Raw genomic sequence first — 9,287 nt, 5'->3', positions numbered from 1 at the left:
TTCGCCAAAGTTTGGGAGTTAAGTCCCGCTTGCGTAGAGCCGATAAAAAAAAAAAACCCGGAGTCCTCGCAGCTTGCGTTAAAAAGGGTGGGACATCCCCGTGTAGCCGCACTGTGCCGCTCGTATTCAGCTAGCTTGCAACCTGCTAACAAGGTAATATGGATCCGAGGCAGCATCATCCCTGCTGCCTTCAAGACTGTCGGATTTTTTTAGACAGCGGCACATGAATCAGAATCAGCTTGATTTGCAGATTATGTTTGGATACACAGGGAATATGACACCAGTTTCCAGTGGCCTTTAACGTACGTACATATAAATGTGCAGAAAAGACACACAAACAAGACATCCGGCTGAAAAGATTAGCAGGCAGAAACATATAGGGTCACACTTTACATTAAGGTCCTTATAATAAGCGTTAGCTAATAGGTTTTAATGCCCTTGTAAGTCCTTATAAGATTATTTTTAATATTATAATGTGTTAATAATAGCACCATTAAATCATTAACATCATTAAGAAACTTGGTGCTATTATTAACACTTATATAGTCTTATTAACACAAGGTAAAGTTAATCAGCATATTATAAGGACTTAATATAAAGCTTTACCCATACGGCTATTGTGTACAAGCAGGTGAAAAACAAATAAATAAAACACTTTGAGCTGCACGTCATATATGAAATGTGCTATACAAATTAAGTTTGTTATTATTCATATTTGCCCCTGCTGACTTTACAAGTGCACTGAACTGAAATAAGGAGTATTCCAGTGGGCAGAGAGGAGATAGGGGCATTAACACCAGTTGTTGCATTAATACCATTGGTCATGGATGAAATAGCCAACAATATGATCCTGTTTGATCCATGGAATGGAGTATTTCATGTTTGATGTCACAATGCACATTATAGAATGTTCCACACAGTCAGTGATTCTGTTCCCTCAGCAGTCGGTTCATTTCACCAGAAGACTACACTGAGTGCAGGAGCTTCAATTTACTCGAGGAAAACTGTCCATATCTCAAGAGAAATACAAAGATAGTTAGTGAACTGTAGCGTCAGTGAAGGCAGCAGGTAAGTACGTTTTCAAATTCAACATTTTACTTAACTTGCAGAAGTATCATCCACAAAAATGCTGGTTCTTATCATGCAGATTTGCTCCTTTCAAAGTCTTCATTATATATTGGATTATTGATTTATCAATACTGATTCATCAATACGTGTAAGCTGTATTTAAATGTTGCATGCTGTCAAGGGGGAAATCAACGAAGTACTTCACGTGTTGATAGGTAGATTAATCTTTAACAATGCAACATATTTTAAAAGATGATCATATGTTAAATAAGATGAAATCTGTATCTGCACAGTAAGTAGTAACTATCGCTGCCAAATGTAGTGAAGTAAAATGTCGTAGTAGTGCCCCTGACAGAGCCAATACCAATGCTAATTAAAGACCATTTTCTCACTACAAGCAATACAGGGCATTAAGCCCACAACTGACGGCCTGTTAAAAGTAGAGAGAGAATACATTGTAAAACATAGTGTGGAAGAAGCTTAGTGTAACTGAATTCAAGGTTGCTGATGATGTTGTTTGGATAAATGTACCCAAAGCACTGAAGGACGAACTGACCAAGATAAATTAACTATATCACTGTGCATCGTAAGTGCTAGTAACCTCTCCACAGTGATGGCTCTCTACGGTGCGTAAAGCACCCGAGCTGAAGGACAAGATCTACACCTATATTGTTTGTTTGCCGGGTTTCTTACCACTTGGATTGTAACAATAGTGTGGAAGAAGCTTAGTGTAACTGAATTCAAGGTGCTGATGATGTTGTTTGGATAAATGTACCCAAAACACTGAAGGACGAACTGGCCAAGATAAATTCACCATATCACTGTGCATCGTAAGTGCTAGTAACCTCTCCACAGTGATGGTTCTCTACGGTGCGTAAAGCACCTGAACTGAAGAAAGGATCTGTACTTATATTGTTTTCCAATAAGGAGATTTATTTTAGATACAGTGCTATCAGAAAAACAAGGAGTATGCATCTGGAAGACAAGGTGGAGCAGCTTCCACAATGGAAATACTGAGATTAACTATATCACTGTGCATCGTAAGTGCTAGTAACCTCTCCACAGTGATGGCTCTCTACGGTGCGCAAAGCACCTGAGCTGAAGAAAGGATCTGTACTTAAGTTGTTTGTTTTCCAATAAAGAGATTTACTTTGGATACAGTGCTACCAGAAGAACAAGGAGTATGCACACTCTTTGGAGCAGAATGTTGTACCTACTGTTATACAGGAACCATGGGCGATAACTGGAAACGCGGATCAAAAGATGATCCATATCACTGTGCATCGTAAGTGCTAGTAACCTCTCCACAGTGATGGCTCTCTACGGTGCGTAAAGCACCTGAGCTGAAGGAAAGATCTACACCTATATTGGGGTTTTTTTCCAATAAAGAGATTTACTTTGGATACAGTGCTATCATAAAAACAAGGAGTATGCATCTGGAAGACAAGGTGGAGCAGCTTCCACAATGGAAATACTGATCAAGAGATGAACCATATCACTGTGCATCGTAAGTGCTAGTAACCTCTCCACAATGATGGTTCTCTACGGTGCGTAAAGCACCTGAGCTGAAGAAAGGATCTATACTTATATTGTTTTCCAATAAAGAGATTTACTTTGGATACAATGCTAGCAGAAGGACAAGGAGTATGCATCTGGAAGACAAGGTGGAGCAGCTTCCACAATGGAAATACTGAGATTAACTATATCACTGTGCATCGTAAGTGCTAGTAACCTCTCCACAGTGATGGCTCTCTACGGTGCGTAAAGCACCCGAGCTGAAGGACAAGATCTACACCTATATTGTTTGTTTGCCGGGTTTCTTACCACTTGGATTGTAACAATAGTGTGGAAGAAGCTTAGTGTAACTGAATTCAAGGTGCTGATGATGTTGTTTGGATAAATGTACCCAAAACACTGAAGGACGAACTGACCAAGATAAATTAACTATATCACTGTGCATCGTAAGTGCTAGTAACCTCTCCACAGTGATGGTTCTCTACGGTGCGTAAAGCACCTGAGCTGAAGAAAGGATCTATACTTTTATTGTTTTCCAATAAAGAGATTTACTTTGGATACAGTGCTACCAGAAGAACAAGGAGTATGCACACGCTTTGGAGCAGAATGTTGTACCTACTGTTATACAGGAACCATGGGCGATAACTGGAAACGCGGATCAAAAGATGATCCATATCACTGTGCATCGTAAGTGCTAGTAACCTCTCCACAGTGATGGCTCTCTACGGTGCGTAAAGCACCTGAACTGAAGAAAGGATCTATACTTATATTGTTCTCCAATAAAGAGATTTATTTTAGATACAGTGCTATCAGCAAAACAAGGAGTATGCATCTGGAAGACAAGGTGGAGCAGCTTCCACAATGGAAATACTGATCAAGAGATGAACCATATCACTGTGCATCGTAAGTGCTAGTAACCTCTCCACAGTGATGGCTCTCTACGGTGCGTAAAGCACCTGAGCTGAAGAAAGGATCTATACTTATATTGTTTTCCAATAAAGAGATTTACTTTGGATACAATGCTAGCAGAAGGACAGGGAGTATGCATCTGGAAGACAAGGTGGAGCAGCTTCCACAATGGAAATACTGAGATTAACCATATCACTGTGCATCGTAAGTACTAGTAACCTCTCCACAGTGATGGTTCTCTACGGTGCGTAAAGCACCTGAGCTGAAGAAAGGATCTATACTTTTATTGTTTTCCAATAAAGAGATTTATTTTAGATACAGTGTTATCAGAAAAACAAGGAGTATGCATGTGGAAGACAAGGTGGAGCAGCTTCCACAATGGAAATACTGAGATTAACTATATCACTGTGCATCGTAAGTGCTAGTAACCTCTCCACAGTGATGGCTCTCTACGGTGCGCAAAGCACCTGAGCTGAAGGACAAGATCTACACTTCATTCACCAGGATTTCTTAACAACTTGCTGTCAGGTTTCTAAACACCTGAAGAGGTTTCTTTACACCTGATTGGTGATGGACTCTGTCATCACAGGTAGAGAAGTGATGTTGTGTCTGTCGTGTGACTTGATGTGATAATGTCTAATAAAGATCTTTAACAGTGAGTAAACAGTGATTAAATATTTGGGGGGGGGGGGGGGGGTTTAAGAATCTTGTAATGAGCTGAAACATAAAACTCAAGGCCATATTGAGCACACAGTGTACACACACAGCAGCAAACACCTGACATGAGAGAAACGTTGGTGTCTCAATAAGCAGAATGTAACCAAGGGGCGTACACATGCTCATGCTATAAGGCCCACAACAGCAACAGGTGGAGCATAGTGTGTAGTATAAGAAGATGCACACACACATACCAGCTCCCAGGACCCCCCCACCCCTGCCCCCGCTTGACCACACACACTTTGAACCGCCTTCGCTGTTTGGTTTTAAAGACACACACATCTATACTGACCTTTGTCCTGCAGTTCCAGTTCAAAACTCCAATAGAAAAACTGACACATTTTTATTTCTATCTAAATTGGGGCTGAGGCTGCACAGTCGTGTAGCTCAGTCATTGTCATTCCGTAATAACGGTAACATCCACCACTGATGTTTGGAATAGTTAGTGACCTATTATGGTTATCTACAATAGATGTCACTGCGGCCCACTCAGGCGGTTACTGTAACTAAATGAGCGGGGAGGGGAAACTCTGACACCTGGTGGACAGATGACGTCATTGTCTCCAGTCTAACCATGTACAAGCTGCGAGGCTCCTGTGTAATACCCAGAAAAACAATATGACTTAATAATGAAGGGTAAAAAAACAAACAACAATAGCCATTTCATTTGGGTTGCATGATAGTGTCATCACCTTCAATGTTGAGACGGCCGTACGGTGTGACACATTGTCATGGCACAGGCAAGGTAGCAGCTATTTGTCCCCCGAAGAAAGAAAAAAAAAGACTAGTCTACATGGCATAGTGCACCGGTCTGGAGCCGCAGTACAGGAGGCGATGTTAACGCCAGACTTTTCCAGAACAAATTAAAAAGCTGCAACTCTGACGGGAGGTTTCACTCCTGTCTGAATTTGGGGAACTCCTCTTCCTCTCTTCTACAGAACTTCCAAAGAGCTTTTCTACATACCGACACAGACTCTCAAGACTGAGCAAGCGACTCTGTGGAACATAGATGTTTGAACCGAATCGTGACCTTAGAATTGAAATCGAAAATCGCGACAGCCCCATCTCACACTGACGGAAAGAGACGTACATTTGCAACAAAACACGACTGAAAGTTATGGTAGTCACGAAATATCCCAAAAAGTGTGCATTCAGTCAGATTCAATATCAAACAACACACAAAACAACTTTCAGCACTGAGCTTCAAGAACTGCGCTCATCTTCGGCTGCAGACCGAACTGAGTATTTTTACATCAGAACTTGTCAGAAACACAACAAGAATTTGTGGCCTTTTCAAATGAAATGTTATTTTAGGCAAGGCTGGCATCAAAACTATGACTCAAAGCAGGTTCAAGAAGCAGCATCTTGTTTTGTCTCAGTGGACTGATCAGTGTTTTTGTTTGAAACTGAGGAGGTCACTCGACAAGCCAAGAAGCCGTGCGTGACCCCAGCGATGGTTGGTGATGGAGCCTTCTCCCTTACACACCGGCGTGATGGAGGCTCCAGGGACTCTGTGCCTGTGTGTGACATCCGTCACCTGCCACGGACGTCTGAGGCATGCTTGCTGGACTCCGAGACCAGCGTCCCACGCTGCACTCCACCCGCTTGTTCACAGTGATAATGGAGCAGACACATGGAGATTTTGTACTGTACCTGTAGATGCTGATCAAATAAAAATGTAAAAATGACACAACAACTGCAGATACGTCTGTAAAACAAATTTTTTTTGACAATTGTTGACATATTTTCCATCCTGACACGTGCTGTTCAGGTCCTCCATGTATTTATAGCAGACCTCACATTACTTCTCCGGCAACGTCACTTTCGCCTCACTTTTTCTTCTGGTTTGACCTTCTCTGAGGTCCAAATTTGTCCAAAATATGTGTTAACTTTATGCTTTTATGCTAACCTCTGTTGTCTGAGGATGTTTTTATGTCTATGAACCCACAAATTCAACTTTTGTAAACTGTTTTCATCATCATGATAATGACGGTGATTCATAATAATAATAATAATAATAATAATAATAATGGTATTACAACGTAATGTAAGATTTCCCGTGGGCAAGAGTGAGTTTCTAGATGAGGTACAATACAAGTAATCACTGAGTCGTACTTTAAATAGTGACCGACAATGTTATCAACCCCACACTGATGTGCCATGGTCAAGGTCAGGGTAGTTAACCCTTAAATATTCCTGTGTAAAGGAATATTTGGTCCTGAATAACAATATGACTTAATAATAAAGGGTAAAAAAAATAATTAAAAAAAACCCCAAAAACAACAGTAGCCATTTCATTTGGGTTGCATGAAAAATGTAGTGTATCACCTTTAATGTTGACAGACAGCAGGACCAACAGCAAAGAGACGGCTGGACAGTGTTACACATTGACATGGCACATGGCAAGGCAGCAGCAGCTACTGCTAGATAAAAAACACGACAGGAAATTAAAGTACATCTCTAACAACAGGTTATCGGAAACGCTGGCAGAGAAATTCATTGAAATTGTACCGTAAAAATTTGACACTGAGAGAAAGTGTTAGAAGGAGAAAGTACAAATAATACAAAAAGTTAAAACAATTACAAATAAATTAATATCAAATATATATATAGTATAGTATTATAGGTAATTACACGTGATTGTACCAGATATGCTCAACAAAATCTAGTCATAAAACTCAGCTTTAGGTTAACAGAGCAGTTGTTAGCTTAGAAAAGTCGTCTGTTAAATCTCAAATGATGAGTAAGAAATTTCCAAACACACATAGTTTACTTCCTCGCTAAAGCAGACAGCCTCAACACACACACACACACACACACACACACACGCACACACCATGATGCAAGACGAAAGCAGCACCAGCACGTCACAATGAGCATCTCAGACATTAGGGTGACAGCAACATGCATGTGAAGTTCCTTCATCTCTTAGCGGTCTTCACTTTAAAATAACAGTACAACACGGTCTCACCACCGGTTGTTCCCTATCCATGTTAAATAATAGATCAAATAAATAGGAAATATCACCACAGTTATCGTTCAACAAAGCCGACTGGAAACTCAACAAGTGTTAAGAGACACCAAGCTCTGGGGTGTGATGTCACCTTCAGCACTTTCTGTCACCACCACTAGAGGACAGCGCAGGCTCATCCTGTCAGTGAAGTCCCGCATCCTAAAAGGGAGACTTTCTGCTAAACCATCAGAAATGTTCCTTCCTTCGTGTCGAACAGTATATCTCACTGCATGGACAGCAACCATAGCCTGGTGCAAGTTCAACCTTACAGTTGTTGTTGTTGTTGTTTTTTTTTATCCCTAGATCAAGGGAAAGAACCAGGTAGCAAAATCCCTCCAAGTGAGCCATGACAATGGCAAAGACCAAGTGTTAATCATTGAGCTAATATCTGCTGTCAAAGATGGCAAAAAAAAAAGTCAGGGACTGTGACATAGCATCACCTCCGGTCTCAAAAGCAATTCAAATACGAATACGAACAAACATCATATAATTTCCGGGCTAACACCATCATGCAAACCTCTGAAACACCATTGAGAAAAACACTCTGAAATCCAAGGCTGGGATTCACAAAATAACGGCAAACAGTATGACGTGAACTCATCGTGAATTTTGGTCCGGCGTCTTGCGCGCAAACATTTGATGAACTTGTGGATTCGCTGGGGTGTCTTCATCCTGAACCACTGACCTTACTGACAACCATAAGTCGAATATCTGTTCTTTAATAGATGGGAGACTGGAGTGCTTTCACAATGTCAAACAATTAAGTGTGATTACAGTACTTGTAAACTAGTGTCCGATTCACTGTAATTATGTCCCGTAACTATGTCTTTAACGACAATAGCAGGTTGCATTTACCTAGCTCCTTGTTTGCGGTCTCAACAGGACTGGACATGTCGTTTTCATTTCTGTTCTGTTTATGATTGGGAGGGGATCTTTTCACCATACATTAGTCTTTTTATACTATTCGTTTCATTTTCTTACAATTACTAGCTACCGCAAGTATCAGGTCAGCTAACCTCGACTTAGTCTAAACACATGAAATACCAGCTAAGCAAACATTAGCTAAGAAATAAGAGCATTCATCATCGCTAACTGATAGCTGCATGTTAGCACTGCCCTGCTTTAGCTGGCTAATTTAGCTACGAAATAAGAACATTAATCATGGCTAACTGATAGCTGCATGTTAGCGTTGCAGCTGACTAATTGGCTTGCAAACAAAGCCCAAAACAAACTAGCTACCTTTTACGCTCCTTGGTAACGTATTTCTCAAAAGCCATGAGCAACAAAGCTCCCTGCTACTTCTACAAATAAGTCGCAACACTAATGTATTGTTTGAAAGCATTTTGCAACAAATAGGCAAGAAAGATGCCAACGCACACAGATCTGCGCGGCTGACTAGCCTAGCGTTAATTCAAAATGGCTGACACACAAACGCAGCTTTTTAGAGCTAGCTAGGTGAGACGCCCGCGTGTTCAGTGTGTAGCCATTATTAGCACACACAGACTCCAGGAGCAGATTTGTAAAGCAACTATATACGGCTGCCTTTACAAAATTAGAGGAATGTGCTTGGAAAATGCTGATATCAACTGGGAAACGGGTTAGGGTTACCTTATCATGTTTGCAGTTTACTTTTTCCATGGTATTAGACAATTTGAGAGCATTAACCCCAACGTTCTGTTCTGGGGATATAACACGTATCAATGGGTTTTCCCACATGAGACCATGATGTCAATGCATGCATAAAAACACACTACTTCAAATCCTCCAGTGTTGACAATGCTTTACCGTACTGTGTGTCACTAGTTAAACAGGCTGCGTGACCCTTGTCCAAAAAACAGGTAAGTTCTTAACCTGTCATTTGGCGGGTAAATGTTTGACATTGCCTGCTGACGGTCAGCAAACACGAATCCGGGCACATCTCGTAAACGACTCTCTGAATCATGACAAACAACAATCTTAAACCTGGGACCGAACACCTCCCTTTTCAATCTGATTTGACTTTGAAAGACAGAATCTGCTGTTTCCATCCACTAAGAATGAAAAGCAAACGGGCTGAACAAATACA

This window comes from Enoplosus armatus, chromosome 12, assembly GCF_043641665.1.
Source record: "Enoplosus armatus isolate fEnoArm2 chromosome 12, fEnoArm2.hap1, whole genome shotgun sequence".
In the NCBI taxonomy this organism is placed as follows: Eukaryota; Metazoa; Chordata; class Actinopteri; order Centrarchiformes; family Enoplosidae; genus Enoplosus; species Enoplosus armatus.
Note: the sequence above shows the minus strand (reverse complement) of the source record.